Source organism: Lithobates pipiens, unplaced genomic scaffold (assembly GCF_037356315.1).
Source record: "Lithobates pipiens isolate NorthernLeopardFrog02 unplaced genomic scaffold, aLitPip1_a1.2 Scaffold_16, whole genome shotgun sequence".
NCBI lineage: Eukaryota > Metazoa > Chordata > Amphibia > Anura > Ranidae > Lithobates > Lithobates pipiens.
This window is the reverse complement of record NW_027507748.1, coordinates 321,347,085-321,364,011: the sequence shown is the minus strand read 5'-3', so window position 1 is coordinate 321,364,011 and position 16,927 is coordinate 321,347,085. Positions and strand designations below refer to the sequence as shown.

General features: G+C 43.1%; 1 protein-coding gene across 3 annotated transcripts in view; it reads left to right on the top strand.

The window, feature by feature from the left end:
* Positions 1-16,927, top strand: part of COL8A2 (collagen type VIII alpha 2 chain) — a 226,353-nt gene that overhangs the window by 185,187 nt on the left and 24,239 nt on the right. The window lies entirely within an intron of this gene.

Below are 16,927 nucleotides of genomic sequence, written 5' to 3'. Positions count from 1 at the left end.
CCCAGAATATATGCAGATATGTTGTCACAATAAGCTGATAATGAGTGTACTGATCTATTCTTTCTGCTAAATATGGTTACCGAATGCTAGTGTTGATTCTCTCTTGATACACCAACTCCACATGAAACGGTGTATAAGAAAATAACACAAAGACATCAAAGAGATTAAACTTTACTACTATTATTATTATTAGTAGTATTAGTAGTAAAAATACTATTACTACTTTCCTCTGCCCAATTGAGTGCCAAATACTTTTTTCGGATTATATCTCAGGATATCTCGGATTTTATCACAGTAGTATTTTTGCTGCCGTTATCGCCGTGATAGTATTCATATTGATAGCAGCCTAAATCTAAAGTCTAAATTATTTTCCTTTCTGTATATATACAGTATCTCACAAAAGTGAGTACACCCCTCACATTTTTGTAAATATTTTATTATATCTTTTCATGTGACAACACTGAAGAAATTACACTTTGCTACAATGTAAAGTAGTGAGTGTACAGCTTGTATAACAGTGTAAATTTGCTGTCCCCTAAAAATAACTCAACATATAGCCATTAATGTCTAAACCACTGGCAACAAAAGTGAGTACATCCCTAAGTGAAAATGTCCAAATTTGGCCCAAACATCCAATATTTTGTGTGGCTACCATTATTTTCCAGCACTGCCTTAACGCTCTTGGGCATGGAGTTCACCAGAGCTTCACAGGTTGCCACTGGAGTCCTCTTCCACTCTTTCATGATGACATAAAGGAGCTGGTGGATGTTAGAGACTTTTTTTCTACCCCACTTTCCGTTTGAGGATGCCCCACAGATGCTCAATAAGGTTTAGGTCTGGAGACATGCTTGCACCTTTACCCTCAGCTTATTTAGCAAGGCAGTAGTCATCTTGGAGGTGTGTTTGGGGTTGTTATCATGTTGGAATACTGCCCTGTGGCCCAGTCTCCAAAGGGAGGGGATCATGCTCTGCTTCAGTATGTCACAGTACATGTTGGCATTCATGGTTCCCTCAGTGAAGTGTAGCTCCCCAGTGTCGGGAGCACTCATGCAGCCCCAGGCCATGACACTCCCACCGTCATGCTTGAATGTAGGCAAGACGCACTTGTCTTTGTACTCCTCACCTGGATGCCACCACACACGCTTGACACCATCAGAACCAAATACATTTATCTTGGTCTCATCAGACCACACAATATGGTTCCAGCTATTTATGTCCTTAGACTGCTTGTCTTCAGCAAACGATTGCAGGCTTTCCTCTGCATCATCTTTAGAAGAGGCTTCCTTCTGGGACGACAGCCATGCAAACCAATTTTATGCAGTGTGCGGTGTATGATCTGAGCACTGACAGACTGGCCCCCCACCCCTTCAACCTCTGCAGCAATGCTGGCAGTACTCGTACATCTATTTCCCAAAGACAACCTCTGGATATGATGCTGAGCACGTGCACTCAACTTCTTTGGTCGACCATTGGGAGCCTGTTCTGAGTGGAACCTGTCCTGTTAAACCACTGTATGGTCTTGGCCACAATGCTGCAGCTCAGTTTCAGGGCCTTGGCAATCTTCTTATAGCCTAGGACATCTTTATGTAGAGCTTTTTTTCAGATCCACAGAGAGTTCTTTGCCATGAGGTGCCATGTTGAACTTCCAGTGACCAGTATGAGAGAGCGAGAGCGGTAGCACCAAATTTAACATACCTGCTCCCCATTCACTCCTGAGACCTTGTAACACTAATGAGTCACATGACATCGGGGAGGGAAAATGGCCAATTGGGCCCAATTTGGACATTTTCACTTAAGGGTGTACTCACTTTTGTTGCCAGCAATTTAGATATTAATGGCTGTGTGTTGAGTTATTTTGAGTGGACAGAAAATATATACTGTTATACAAGCTGTACACTCACTACTTTACATTGTAGAAAAGTGTTATTTCTTCAGTGTTGTCACATGAAAAGATATAATAAAATATTTACAAAAATGTGAGAGGTGTACTCACTTTTGTGAGATCCTGTATATACACACACCCATGCAGGCACAGGGAGAACATGCAAACTCTAGGCAGGTGGTGTTGTTGTTGGGATTCAAACCAGCGACCCTTTTGCTGCTAGGTGAGAGTGCTAACTACTACACCACTGTGCTGCTCAACTGTTATACCACTGAAGCTATTATAGGTGCAAAGGGTGGGCCAACGCAATATTGAACCCTATGGATTACGACTGAACTGGGATGCCATTAAAGTTCATGTGCGTGTAAAGGCAGGCATCCCAATACTTTTGGTAATATAGTGTGTGTGTGTGTGTGTGTGTGTGTGTGTGTGTGTGTGTAAATATATATATATATAGATAGATATATAGATAGATAGATAGATAGATAGATAGATATAGATATAGATATAGATATAGATATAGATATAGATATAGATATAGATATAGATATAGATATAGATATATATATATATATATATATATATATATATATATATATATATATATGTGTGTGTGTGTGTGTCTCAGCCAATCAGGGAGAGTCCTGGACATCCGCAACACTCGTGGACAGAGATGGGACTCTGGTAAGTATTAGGGGAGCTGAGGGGGGCTGGTGCACACAGAAGGCTTTTTTATGTTAATGCATAGAATGCGTTAACATAAAAAACCTTCTGACTTTACAACTACTTTAACTTTATCAGAGGAGAAACCAAGGTAACTGGCTTCAGTAGCAGCCTCAGTACAGAAGGAATAGGAAGAAAATTGTATCCCAGAAAGATTGGGTCTATTTAAACAAAATGACAGTACAAAGGAAAACTGAATCCACCACATAGAGGACCTCTACAACTAGGCCCGGTGGGGGTGGGGCAGCGAAGATGTGGGCACTGTAGCTGAAGCCTCTGTTAGCTTATCAGTGGATGTGGTTGATCTATGTGGTGTGTATCTCCTGATTTTGCTCTTGTGGTTATTTCATGGAGTGAGACGTGTTTATTGAGGGCCGGGCACCCACTCTGGGAGGAGAACTGACAGAAGGACAGCGCTATTCTTTACATGTGGTCACATTCCAGACAGAACAACCATTAAAAATCATCAAGAATTCATGCTGTACTTCCAAATTGTCTTTAATGGCACGGGTAAAAGAAACACGAATAAGCACTCCGAAAACTAAACCCATTGATTTAACTGTTTGCAAAGGCAGAGACTTAACCGGGGCGAAACAACTTGAAGATACACTTTTCAATCAGATAAAAATAGAATATAAGACATTAAAAAAAGTACATTTTGAACATTCACATAAGCACTCAAAGGCTGAAGAGCCAATATTTATGCTGAGAAGATCAAACTTTTTTTTTTCATCCACTAATGGACTGTCAAATATTGTACATAAGTATTGGAAGCCAGAAAAAACAGTTCAGTCTAAAAACAATCCAGATAATAAATAAAACCACTAAATAAATTTGAGAACGGACAAAGAAAAAAAAAAAAAGCATGAAAATAGAAGTGAAAAGTATAAAGAAAACACATATGCATATATACTGTCAAAATAAATTACTGAAATTACTAAAATTGAAAACCAAGGTAATTAAAACTTTGAGGGTGTATGGCCAATAAGTGATATGCAGATGTTATATATTTTGTTATCTGCTTTTGCAATTAAGGTCCACCTGCCAAAGCACCTCAGAAAAAAAGGGCTTTATCAAAGAAAGGCATGCTGCTTCTGTGACCCTGTGCACGTTAGCCTGCATCCGGCTCCTGTGATCCCTGTGCACTTTAGCCTGCATCCAACTCCTGTGAACCCTGTGCACTCCAGCCTGCTTCATGCCCCGGTGATCATGTGCACTTTTGTTTGATTCCTGTGTCCAAGGGTGAACTTCTCCACATCTATGTGCTGCAAGAGACTGTTTACTGAACACTTGTACTCTGGCCCTGGTAGCTGATGGCTTGGGTGATCAAGAGGGCTGCAACCTGGGAGTTGTCTTCAGCAAAACCTAACACCTCAGAAGGCCCCTTGGATCCTGTTCACCTAACCTTCTAAGGGCTCTCATCTTCCTGAATAAGCAGGCACTCGTGAATCCATGAAGTGCTTTTTCTCTCCACTATATTCAAGCTATGCCGCTGTCTAGCTTCAGCTGCTACTACCAAGTCCTGGTCAGCCAGTCTGCCCTCAGTGGGAACGAATTTCCCATCTGTGATGCTGGGTTCTTTTTTACGTAACAAACCAAAAAAATGAAAAAGCCTAAAATTTCAAAAAGAATGGGAACTAAAAGGGAATCGAAACTCTGCCTCAGCTAATTCCTTGCAGATATTTTCCCTAACTATAGAAGGGGGGAGGGGGGACATTCAATATAATTAATGACCCAGGTACAGCCCTTAAAGGCTGAGACCAGGGGACATTAATGGAATTTCATTGGAAAGGATTTCCACCGTCTTGCTCTTTGGGTACTGACACTAGGTCAGGTATTTCGAAAATGTTTACTCATGCCCTTTATAGCAACATCTATTGTTTGAGGCTGAAGAACATCATGATACTGAATGGGGTCCAGCACAAAAGGAGTATTTTTGCTTGTATTAACAGGTGCCAAAGAATTAGCATTAGGCTTTGTGTGAGTCTGTGACACAGTGGTGACATTATATTTAGATGAAAGCCAACATTCGCAGCGCTCCATGCAAGATTGGCAATTGACAGTTTTTGCCTAAAATTTTAATTTTGCCACCAAAATGGCCATAAGGTAAAGTGAATAACATCTTGTTGCAATGGCATCTGCAAGTGGGTGGGATTTATTAGGTAAGTGAACATGTCCCTGAAGTTGATGTGTTAAAAACAGAGAAAATGGTAAAGTATAAGAATTTGAGTGACTTTGACCAAGGCCAAATTGCAATGGCTAGACAATTGGCTCATTGCAACTCCAAAACTGCAGCTCTTGTGGGATGTTCCCAGTCGGCAGTGGTAAGGACATACCAAAAGTGGTCCAAGGAAGGAAACCTCTCAAATTGGCAACAGGGTCTTGGGCGGCCAAGGCTCATTGATGCATATGAGGAGCGAAAGTTGGCCCATGTAGTCCGATCCAATTAAAGCTACTGAAGCACATATTGCTGAAAAAGTTAATGCTGGTTTTGATAGAAAGGTTTCAGCATACAAAGTGTATTGTAGTTTGTTGCATATGGCGCTGCATAGCCACAAACCAGTCAGGGTGCTCATGCTTACCCGTGTCCACATCCAAAAGCATCTACAATAGGCACATGAGCATTAGAACTGGACCACAGAGCAATGGCGCCTGGTCTGCTCTGATTTCCTCAAGAATGGTTTGTGGAACACAACAATGAGTTTGAGGTGTTGTCTCCAAAATTCTCCAGATCTCAATCCAATTGAGCATCTGTCGAATGCACTGGGAAAATAAGTCTGATCTATGGAGGCCCAAACTTACAGGACTTAAAGGATCTGATACAGATGGCTTGGTGACAGATACTACAGCATACCTTCAGAGGTCTTTTGGAGTTCATGGCTTGACAAGTTATAGTGGGTGGTCAAAATGTTATGGTTGATCAGTATACATATTTTTTAGATTTTTGTAGCAAGATGAGGACTGCCCTGGCCCCTGGTTGACAATCTTGGAACCTTTCAACAAGGAGAACATCATCTTTAAGGCACTGCCTTAACCAAAAATTACTGACAATGCTTTCTGCCTGCTTAATAAGGTTGTGGTCACCCATCGCTACAAACAGCAAATGGTTTCTGTACAGTGGTTTGGGAAGGATGACACATATGCAAAAACCTGCTATTGTCAGTGGCCAATAGAGATCCTGTCACCGTGCTGTGCTGGAAATTAGCTATCAATCCTGGAACATAAAAAAGGGGTAGGGGTGTGGATAGAAGGCCCCTGTCTCCCATCTTGTGAGCTCCCCAATAAATGAAGGACATTCTCCAATAGTTTTTTTTTTTTTTTTTTATTAACATTTTTAACAACACATACAGTACAACATGTACCAAAATTCCCTCCTCCAACTCCCCCCCCCCCCCCATCCCTTGTGCAGCATTTCAACAATTAGAGAATCACATTCTATGCTTGTAACTTTTCCAATAATGCAATTATTTTACCCAAGGAGTCTGTAGTGCACCCAATCATCACATAGATAATTATTTGGTCAACATTACATGGTCAATTTATCCAAGAGCGATTTTGTTAAAGCCCCACCATGGCAGGTCAGATCAGTGTGTCCTTGGCGTCAAGCCAGCACTGCCATACGTTCACAAATTTTTTTGGACAATCCCTACATAAGTATGTTGCTTTGTAAAAGGGTAGCACTTTATTAATTATGTCTTTCCAGTAGGACACTGTGGGTGGTTCAGGTTTTTTCCAACACAATAAAATAGCTTTTCATGCAGAAAAAAGGGAGAGAGAAATCATGTTTTTTTTCGCCCTTCGTGGCACCAACTCCTCCACCAGGCCCAGCAAACAAACCGAGACTGTTAAAGGAATTGGCACCGAAAGCAATTTTTGTATAGTGCATGTTACCCCCATCCAAAACTCCCGTATCAGCTGGCACTGCCAGAATATGTGATCAAAATCAGCATGGTTAGTCGTGCAGCACCAGCACTCTGCCACACCAGTACCATATATACCAGCTATCCTCGCTGGGGTATTATAAACCCTGTGTAGTATTTTAAATTGAGTGAGCTTATCTCTAGCAGACACCAGAGTCCAGGAACAGGTGATCCCACATATAGTCCCAATCTTCCCCCCCAAAATCTTTTGCCAGTGCACTCCATATCCTTGCATTTGTTGAGCATTTTTGGCCTTTCCACAAATAATTATTTGTAAACTTCTGATAATGCTTTTTGAAAAACTTCATTACCCAGCATCTTCTCTAATGGGGAGGCACCCAGCTCAAGCATATCTGAGCTGAACTGGAAGATTGTATTTATCCTTAAGTTGATCAAACGTCAGTAATTTTTTCCCCCCCCACTATATGCTTCAGTTGTTTAATGCCAACCCTGGCACATATTATTGGGTCAGGGATTGCACCAAAGTAGCGTAATCTAGGGTTGAACCAGAGGGGGGTGTCCTGTGATTAACGCCCATCTGTAGATTTCATCAACATCTGTGCCCTGTCCCATGCACGTATAGTGACACGCATCGAGCCAGTCAAAGACAGAGAGGCCTTACTAGGTAAAACAGACGCTCATATGATCTCATAAGGGCTGTCTCTGTTGCTGAATCCCCATTGTCCCTTGTCAGCCAACGTCTTGCAATCACCATTTGTCCCACTATAAAGTATTTGAACAGGTCTGGTAGCGCTAGTCCACCATGACCCAAGGGTTCCTGCAGGGTACGGAGGCTAATTCTAGGGTGTGCAGTAGACCATAGGAAGATACTTCCCACCTCTAGTGCTCTCACATCAGGTGACTTCCTCAAAGCTATAGCGAGGGGTTCTATCGCTAGAGCAAATAGGGATGGTGAGAGCGGGCTCCCCTGGCGCGTGCCTCTACCCACTGGAAACTGGGGGGGAACCCGTGGTGCCCAACTTAATGGCCGCTTGGGGTTTACTATATAGTAGTGAGATCCAGGTCATGAAAACTTCCCCAAACCCCATATGGCGTAGTACCGCTAACATATAGTTCCACGGAATCAAAGGCTTTGGCCATGTCGAGGGACACCACCACCCTAGTCCCAGGGTTAGAATGGTCACTCTGCAAGTGAGCAAACAGTCTACGAAGGTTAGTGTCCGTAGACTTTTGAGGTATGAAACCCATCTGGTCTGTCCACTAAGGTAGTAATAACTTGTAAGATTCTTGTGGCTAGTATCTTTGTCAGAATTTTGAGGTCCTGATTTAAGAGTGCTATGGGTCTGTATGAGGATCAAGTCACCTGGGCCTCTAACAGGGAGTCCGGGAGGCATCTATGTTTTAGATAGTAATGAAACAGAGCCCTCAGTCTGGGAACCAAGTTCTCCAGATGTAGCCTGTACCATTCTATGCAGAAGCCATCTGGGCCGGGTGATTTGTGAGGAGGGAAAGCTCTAATAGCCATTTTGATTTCTTTTTCCGTTGTGTCAGCCTCTAGAATATCCCTATCTGACTCTGACAGAACCAGAATATTCAAAGACGATAAAATTGCTTCTAAATTTTGATCATCATAGACCGGAATAGGAACATACAACGCTTTGTAGTACTCCACAAACGTGTCCCCAACATCAGTTGGGTTTGTGAGAATGTCCCCTTGATAATTTTTAATACATGTCATATTCATCTGTATTCTTTGTTCTGCCACTAGTATAGCTAGCTATTTTCCGTTTTTGTCCCCCTGTTCAAAAATTTACTCAGCACTTTTTGCCCTAGATCTATGTGTTAGTTCAGTGAAGTGTAGTGCCAGGTGTGTGGCGTGCCTCTAATAATTCTTCATATATCATATCAGACCAATCACTTCCATGAGCAAGTCCTTTCCTTGTCTTGCAATTCTTGTTCCTTTCTATTGTGAGTCCTACGTGCCTGCTTAATGGCCGAAATGTAGTGTCCTCGCATGCAAGCTTTGAACGCATCCTATACAGTAGGAAGGTCAGCCAAGCCAAGGTTGTCCTTCCAGTAGCCAGCAAAATGTGACGCCACCTGGGAAGACACCTCTTCTACCTCCAACCAGCCAGGGTTAAACCTTCACAACCCCCCCCCCCCGAGTGCTAAGGGGATGCCAACATTTACAGATAGGGGTGTATGGTCTGAAATAATTAGCTCCTCCCACTAATTGTAACATTGGTGTATTGGCAAACACCATATCAATCCTCGAGGAAGACCTATTTGTTTTTGATAGGTGCGAGAAGCTCCTGGTGGTGGGGTTTTTCCATTGCCACAATTCTGTCAGAGGCCGTAGCCGCCCAGGCAGAAAGGTCGGCAGATGCTACTCTAGATACATTAGATGAGTCCAATACGGCAGACAGTATGGCATTGAAATCCCCTACTATAATAAGGGGGAGATGCATGTAAGGGGCCAGTTTACCATGAAGGTCATATAGGACCTGGACCTGAAAAGGAGGAGGTATATAGACGTTTACCAAAACCATCTTGTATATGCTAATATCTACTATAAGAATTAGGAAACGGCCACCAGGATCTGAGATGACATGATGTATGGTACAGGGTACTGCCTTGCTAATCAGGATTGATACTCCCCTGGCATAGGTGGAGTACGTTGAGTGCAATGCCCACTGTCTCCAGGCTCTTCACAAGGACAGCACCCTGATCCCATCCAAATGTGTCTCTTGTAAAAACACCACGTGGGGTGGGATTGTCTTCAGGTATTGGAACGTCAAGGCTCAACGAAATTTGTCAAGCTTTGGATGTTCCAAGAGACCAGATTAACCACTGATCCTGCCATAATCACATTTCAACTTAATATACATTGCATAGTGTACCAACATTATGATAAAAAAATAACAAAGTCTATGCGAGCCATGTGTGCACCAGTGCATTAGTGTGGTCTAGTGTGAAAAGCTGCACCTGTTGAAAAAAACTGTTCCAAAACCCCTGTAACTCCCTGCTGCTGTGTAACAAACCAAAACAAAGAGTACACACAGCTTTTTCCCAAAACTCAACCAAAAAGAATCCTTGAAAGCGTAACCACAGAAAAGTTCAGAACCAAATTAAAGGAAAAATAACAATTGTGCAAAAAACCTCATTAAACTATCTGCATCGCTTCTGAACCTCAGCCAAGAAATCCGGAAAGAACATTACTTTAGTATTTTCATAAGGTAATTCGGGATGCTTCCGGGCCTCGGATAAAATTATATACCTATCATGGTAATTAAGGAAACGGACTAGGAATGGCCGCAGTGGGGCCCCTTCTGGGCAGCAGCCCGTAGGAACCCTATGGGCCCTTTCTACAACATATCGGGCAGGTTCAGCAAATTTTTAAACAGGGATTCAGCAAAGATTGCCAGACGGGAGCCCTCCTGACCTTCTGGCAGTCCCACCACGCGTATATTATTACGCCTCTGTCTGTTCTCAGTGTCATCCACTTTATGGACTAGCGAGGTCACCAGGGACTGTAATTCAGTGATCTGCGAGGAGTGGGTTCCCTGCTGGTCCTCCACATTGCTTATCCAACCCTCAGCTTTGGTGAGTTTCCCTCTGATTTTATCTAAGTCATGGCGGATGAGGGTGCATTCAGATGCCAGATGTTCTACCTGTACCATGAGCATGGATTTAAATCCCTCTATTGCTGCCAGGATGGGCTTTGTGATTGCCTCTGGGGTTGCCTCTACCAATGCAGGGGATAGGGGAGCCTCAATCTCCACTGCAGGAGATGCCATGGCCATAGGAGATCTTGTTGGACTCTGTTCCTTCCTCCCTCCATGCTGTGATCTGGAAGCAGAGCCTAAGATGGCTCCTGGAGAGTTTGCGGCCCACCCCTTACCCGGTCCCTGTGTCCTGTCAGCGTTTTTTGCCATCCAGCTGCCTTTTGCGGACATAATCTCTGCCGCAGAGGGATCCAGGGTGTGTGGAGAAGCCGAGGGGTGTTCTACCAGTGGAAAATTTGCGGTTTAACAGGGCGAATCTGCAGGATTAGCATGGAGTTTTTCAGGCACACGTCCTCTCTGGCTCACAACCCGGCCACGCCCTGACATTCTCCAATAGTTGTCTTATAGTCCTAGTAATAGTAAAAAATATCCACCTCGTCAGCTGACATTATTATAATATGTTATTATTTTAGCTTTTTCTAAGATGTAAACGGTATATTATATGCAACCGTAACAACAACATTTTTTATTTATATCAATGATATACATTTTCATGTAACAATAATGTCCTATAATTATTGCATGCTAGTCCTGCAGTCTACTGATAGAAGGGCACCGCCATGAACAGCAGTAGCAATGTTTTCCCATTACATAATTTTTTTCTTCTGGACACAACACTGCAGGAATAAAAGTATCCCTAGTGTGAATACACCTTTCCATGGAAGAAATAATAGGAAAAATCTGAAGGATATGTAAGTGTGGGAATTGCCTCCCCATGTCACTGACTCTGCATGGTACAACTTCAAGTCATCTGCCAAGGATATTTGTAATTAGAATAAGACAGTATATAGCTGACATGAGATGTAAGGTTATGGGATTGATGTTCTAAAGGCAAATCCGCTGTGCAGTCGCTGTAGATCTGAAGGGAAGATCTGAAATGAAGAGGAGCACTGCTGATTTCTATAATCCAATCATGTACAAGCAAAAATGTTTTTTTTTGTTTTCCTTGCATGTCCCCTTCAGATCTACAGCGATTGCACTTATAGCGCACAGTGGATTTGCCTCTAGTAAATAAACCCATATGTGTTGTAATATCCAAGGGCAAATCTGCCAGGAAGTTAAACTGACAAAATAGAGGTCCCACAGAAACAGATTTTTGATGTATGTGTTATATCTCCCTTTTTTTTTAATTTAACCACTTGCTTACTTTGCACTTATACCCATTTCTTGCCCAGGCCAATTTTCAGCGCTGTCACACTTTGAATGAAAATTGCGTTGTCATGTACCACTGTACCCATATGACATTTTTTAATTTTTTTTCACACAAATAGAGATTTCTTTTGGTAGTATTTAATCACCTTCACCCTATCTGATTCAAAAATCAAACAGTAACAGCGCTATTTACTATTTGCAATACAATACTCAATTCATATAACTTGGGTACTGATAGGCTGCACTGATTAGCACTGATGAGGCGGCATTTATAGGCGTTAATAGGTGGCACTGATGGGCACAGATAGGTTGCACTGATGGGCACTGATGAGGCTGCACCGATGGGTGGCACTGATGGGCACTGATAGGTGGCACAGAGAGGTGGCACTGATAGGCAGCACTGATAGGCAATGATAGGTGGCACTGATGGGCACTATTAGGCAGCACTGATCGGGACTGGTAGGTGGCACTGATAATGAGGCACTGATTGGCAGTACTGATGGGCACTGATAGGTGCCACTGGTGGGCACTGGTGGGTGCTGATAGATGGCAATGATTAGCAGCACATGCGGGTCCTAAGGGGACTGATGTCCCTCTAATCCCTCTAACAGAAGCTGTGTCTTTTTTTTCTTCACGCTGACAGCGTGAAGAAAAAAATGATAACCACCATTTGTTTATTTCCGTGATCAGCTGCCATTGGCTGACAGCGGATCACGTGGTAAAGGGCATGCTGTGATGGCCCTTTACCCGATCTATGATCAGCTAAGTCTCACGGACTCACGCCCAGGGAAGCCCACGCTGTAACCGTCTTTCGGCTATAGCATGGGTGGCAAGTGGTTAATATGTCATTTATTTAATTTAAACCAATCTCATTTAGTTTGTCTATGTGAATTCTGTGAATCTATAGGATTTCCAGATTTGTTTTTATTTATGTTGCATTCTCTAGAACTGTGAATTGCCTATATTGGAGTGATGGAAAGCAGATGGCATCTTTGTTATGCTATATTGAACTATGATATATTGAACTATGTCCTGCAGCAAAGGTCCTAATTTACTAAACTGCTAGCTTGTGAAGAGAAGCGAAGCGAATACAAACATCCGGTCACCTGCAAGGGAATTTAAGAATAGAACTTCTGCATGTAAAGAGACGCTTAAAAATGAACAGAAGATACTTCGCTGCATATTGTCTATTTTCACAACCCAGCAAAGCAGATGCAGAGTATTGGTGTGTCAATCCATATGCAAATATTGGGACTGATCCACTAAAGAAATAGCGACCAGCCCCCTGGCAGAGAAAAAACCACATCTTATCCCCTATTTATTAAGCTTAGTGGACAATCTCCTTTTTAACACACGCGGGCACACGCACACAAACACGCGCACGCGTATTTTCTCAAACTTTTCTTTCTAAGTGCGATACTTGATATTTATTGAAGATAAACTCACCAAAGTGCCTACTACAATAAACAAATGTAATTTTAAAAATATGACTAAAAGCAACACTTTGATTTATTTTTTTTCTTTATTCAAAAAAAGTGGAAATTCCACTTTTTTCTGGTATCTGGTAAATGCCCCAATCTGCAAATAATGTAAGGGAGTGGAATCTGAAAAATGAGAAAAACAACATTGTGAATTACTCAAATGACCACGTTTATATTATGTTACATTCCCATCGTGAGCTGCCTGTCCAAATGCTTCCAGGGTGAAGTATGACTGTATGTCTGCGTCTTTCATAAGTACGGTATGGGAATGTGAAACAGCAGCCCATTCAAAATCAAATTATATTTAGCAATTAAATTCAAATTCATCACATATGTGGATGTGTGCAGTGGTGTTTATTTGGAAAACAAATGGGAATTTAGAGCGGAGAAACGTTGCTTTCCTTTTATGGGGATTTAAAGTATGCATAGCTCTTACATTTAGTTTTATGGCTAATTTAGATGTACAGCAGTATATGCAGTCTTGGCATTCTTTGAAGACTAGGCCTTCATCCTTAGTGCTTGCAATCTATATATAGTATGGTAGGCATTAGTGCCTTCCGTTTTCAAAGGATTAAAATTGTCAGAAAAAGAAAAATATAATTTAGCATGGATTCATTTATCATCATAAATGATCACATAACACTGGGGGGAAATTCTTCATACTGGTATTGTTTATATACAATGGATATCAGAGGTGTGCACTCATTAGCACATGCTAATGTAAAATGTATTTATTTAAAAGGAATGTATCGAGTTAAGAAAAAAGGGGTACTATAAAAAGCAACCGAAGGTCAGACTTTTGAGGTAAAGAAACAATAAAGAAGTAACAAAAATAATATTTATTGAAAAAAGTGCATGGTATGATTACAGTATTCAAAAGAGATTAAAAATCATGTGAAAATGATACAATTTGTACAATGAGCCTTTGTGCTTCAGGACTGCAGGCTCCTGGGTTTAATAACACTTCTTCTTACAAACAACTTAGCACACTTGATTTTTCCATTTTCTCCCAAATGTTTGCAGCTTTGAGACTGCAAAACAGGAAAGCAGGCCCTAGAGGGATCGAATCTTGGTTCAGCAGGAATCAGCCGAGATTTTATCTATCTATGGGCAGGCTGGTTGTACTGAAGTCGATTTAAGTACAACCAGCCTGTCAGATATCTTGCATGAGATCATTGTGTTCTGCTGGCAAGGAAGGCTCCCCACCGGCAGAACAGAATAGCACTGCAGAAGTTATTCTATATCTTTCCTGCAAGCTGTGTTTTTTTTAGGGCATAGGTCAAGTTAGATATTGGGTCAGACGACAGGTGAATTTCTTCTATAGGGTTCTATAAATAAAGCAGATTAAGCAATAGCTGCAAATATGTACTGTATGTGACATCAGTTAAAAAAAAAATTGGTAAACTGTACAAATATAATTTTCCTGACAGACCTCATGGCAGCCTTTGTGTGGATTAACCCCACCCCTCTTCAATGCTATAGGATCCCATACCCATACATTTGAACTCATCGCTAGTGACCGCATTCCTTTTTTGTCCTCATCAATTGGACCTACATTTCATCTGTTCCTACCTAGAGTCCACTCGGATATTTCCTCTGGATCACGACATACCTGTTGTGCGGTGCCTGCCCAGAGCCCAACCATGGGCGGGCGAGTGGCTGTTTCTTTCCAGGCACAAGATGCTCCAGTGATGGAGGGAGGCTGCCTTGTATGCCCAGGATGGACGTGCTTCAAGCTTGGCCGGCAAGGTCTGATGTGTTTGCCATGGCAGCAGTTTACGTTCCTCTGTGTTGTATCTATGTTTGCAAGCATCTTTCTCCTTGTATGGGCACCCCCGTTTGCTTGTTTGAAACTCCTCATGGTGTCAACATAGCACTTCTGGGTTGCAACTGCTGATACGTTCCACATATGTGCGAGGCCTCCGTGGCATAGAGGCTTGGCTCGCACATGTGCAGAGCACCCGGTGGTCGCATAGGCGCCATGCCTTAATTCCACAATGCGCAGGCGTGAGCGGATGATGTCATCTGAGCTAGGGTTTTTTAAAAAGCTGTCAGCCTCTGCCTAGTGGGGATTCCCACAGGCAGTGAGCAGCAGCCTCCCCCATATATATATATATATGGAAAACGCTCCCCTCGGGGATGCAGCACTAATGCGACTAGCACAACACGTCACTCTTCCTCTGGAGAATGCGTGTCCTTTAAAGACGGTCTTGAGAGAAGGATAGACCAAGACCTCAAAAGAATCTATGGGTTAGCCGTTATGGCAGCCTGGCTCTAGCAGCTATGTCCAAGGCTATGGAATCCTGGACAGAGAATGTAGACTTCGTACTCAGAGGGGTTTCAGAAGAGTTAGCCACAGGCTCGGCAGTTCAGGAGCTCAAGCTGGCAGCAGCGTTCCTGGGGGAGGCTTCTATCGACTTTATCCGCCTGCTGGCCCGGACTATGTTGTCTTCAGTCATGGCTAAGTGAGCCATGTGGTTACGGCCTTGGGTCGTGGATCCAGTGTCTAAAAAAGCCTGGTGTAGGATCCATTTTGAAGGCTCCTCACTATTTGGTAACAGGCTGGATAGCGCTATAGACCAGGCCAGAAGACACAGTACCAAGCGTTCAAGGGAAGCACGCTCTTATAGGCCTGGACAGGACTTCAGAAGGAATTGGAACAGAGGACAAGCTCCCTTTCGGAAGTCCGCTAAAAGTCAGGCATCCAGTGGACGTGAACCAGCTAAGTCATTTTGAGAATTGGCCCACCCCTAGGTCAGGTAGGGGCTTGTTTGCTTCTTTTCCGGCATGTCTGGATGGCCTCAATCTCGGATTACTGGGCCATCAAGACGGTATCCTCAGGCCACACATGGTCCTTCACCAGTTCTCTTCCCCCCAGATTTATTTCACCCCTGCTTCCACAATCAGAGAGATTGAATCAGAGAAGAGAAGAATCAGGTGCTACTCTCCTATGTGGATTGAAAATGCAGGGAGCAGCGGGGGCCAGCCCAAAGGACGAAGAGTTCCGGGGGGGTACTCCCCTCTATATTCAGTTCAAAAGAAAAATGGTTCATGGCACCCAGTGATGGATCTAACTTACCTCAACAAATTCATAAAGTACAAAAGGTTGAAAATGGAGACTCTGTCCAACAAGCCGTGCAGCCAGGCGATTGGCTGATCTCAATTGACCTAAAAGATGCATACTTCTGCCTGTGGCAGAGGAATTCCACAAATACCTTTGATTCCATGTTGAGCGAGAACATCTGCAGTTTACCTGCCTTCCTTTTGGGCTGACAACTTCATCCCAAGTATTCTCAAAGGTTTTACTGGCCATGGTGGCCCTCATCAGAACAAGAGGGATATGCTCGTACCATTACCTTGACGACCTTCTGCTGTTGTCCCAGGACAAGGAGTAATTGTTGATCCACAAGAAGCAGGTTATCTCCACACTGATCGATTTCGGGTGGCTCCTAAACTTGGAGAAAAGCCATCTAGTACCGGCCCAGCGCCTGATCTACTTGGGTGCCCAGTTCGACACAGTGAAAGGCACCATTTCTCTTCCCGTGGAGAAAATTCCAGTTATCCGGGAGAGAATCTCTTGGGCTTTGAACTCCTCACACCTAAGGGCGAAACAATACAAAGAATTATCGGCACGATGGTCTCCACAACCCCCATTGTTAAGTGGTCTCTGTGGAGGTTACGCCCTTTTCAAACAGGGTTCCTTCGGCAATGGAATTCGAGGGACATGAATAAGTTCATTTGTATAACTTCAGTGATAAGGAACAGCCTCTTCAGGTGGCTTCAGTGCAAAAATTTGCTCACCTGCCACTCCATCGCCCCCATCTCATGGGTCACGGTTACAACCGATGCCAGCAAAGCTGGATGGGGAGCCCTCTGCAGGTCAGAATTTGCACAAGGCAAGTGGGATGCTCGTCTTCACAATGTGGGCTCAAATGTTCTGGAACTTTGGGCACCTTGGTGTGCCCTTTAAGCCTTCTCACATCTCCTGAAAGGGGAGTCAGCAGTTCTAAAGATGGACAACAC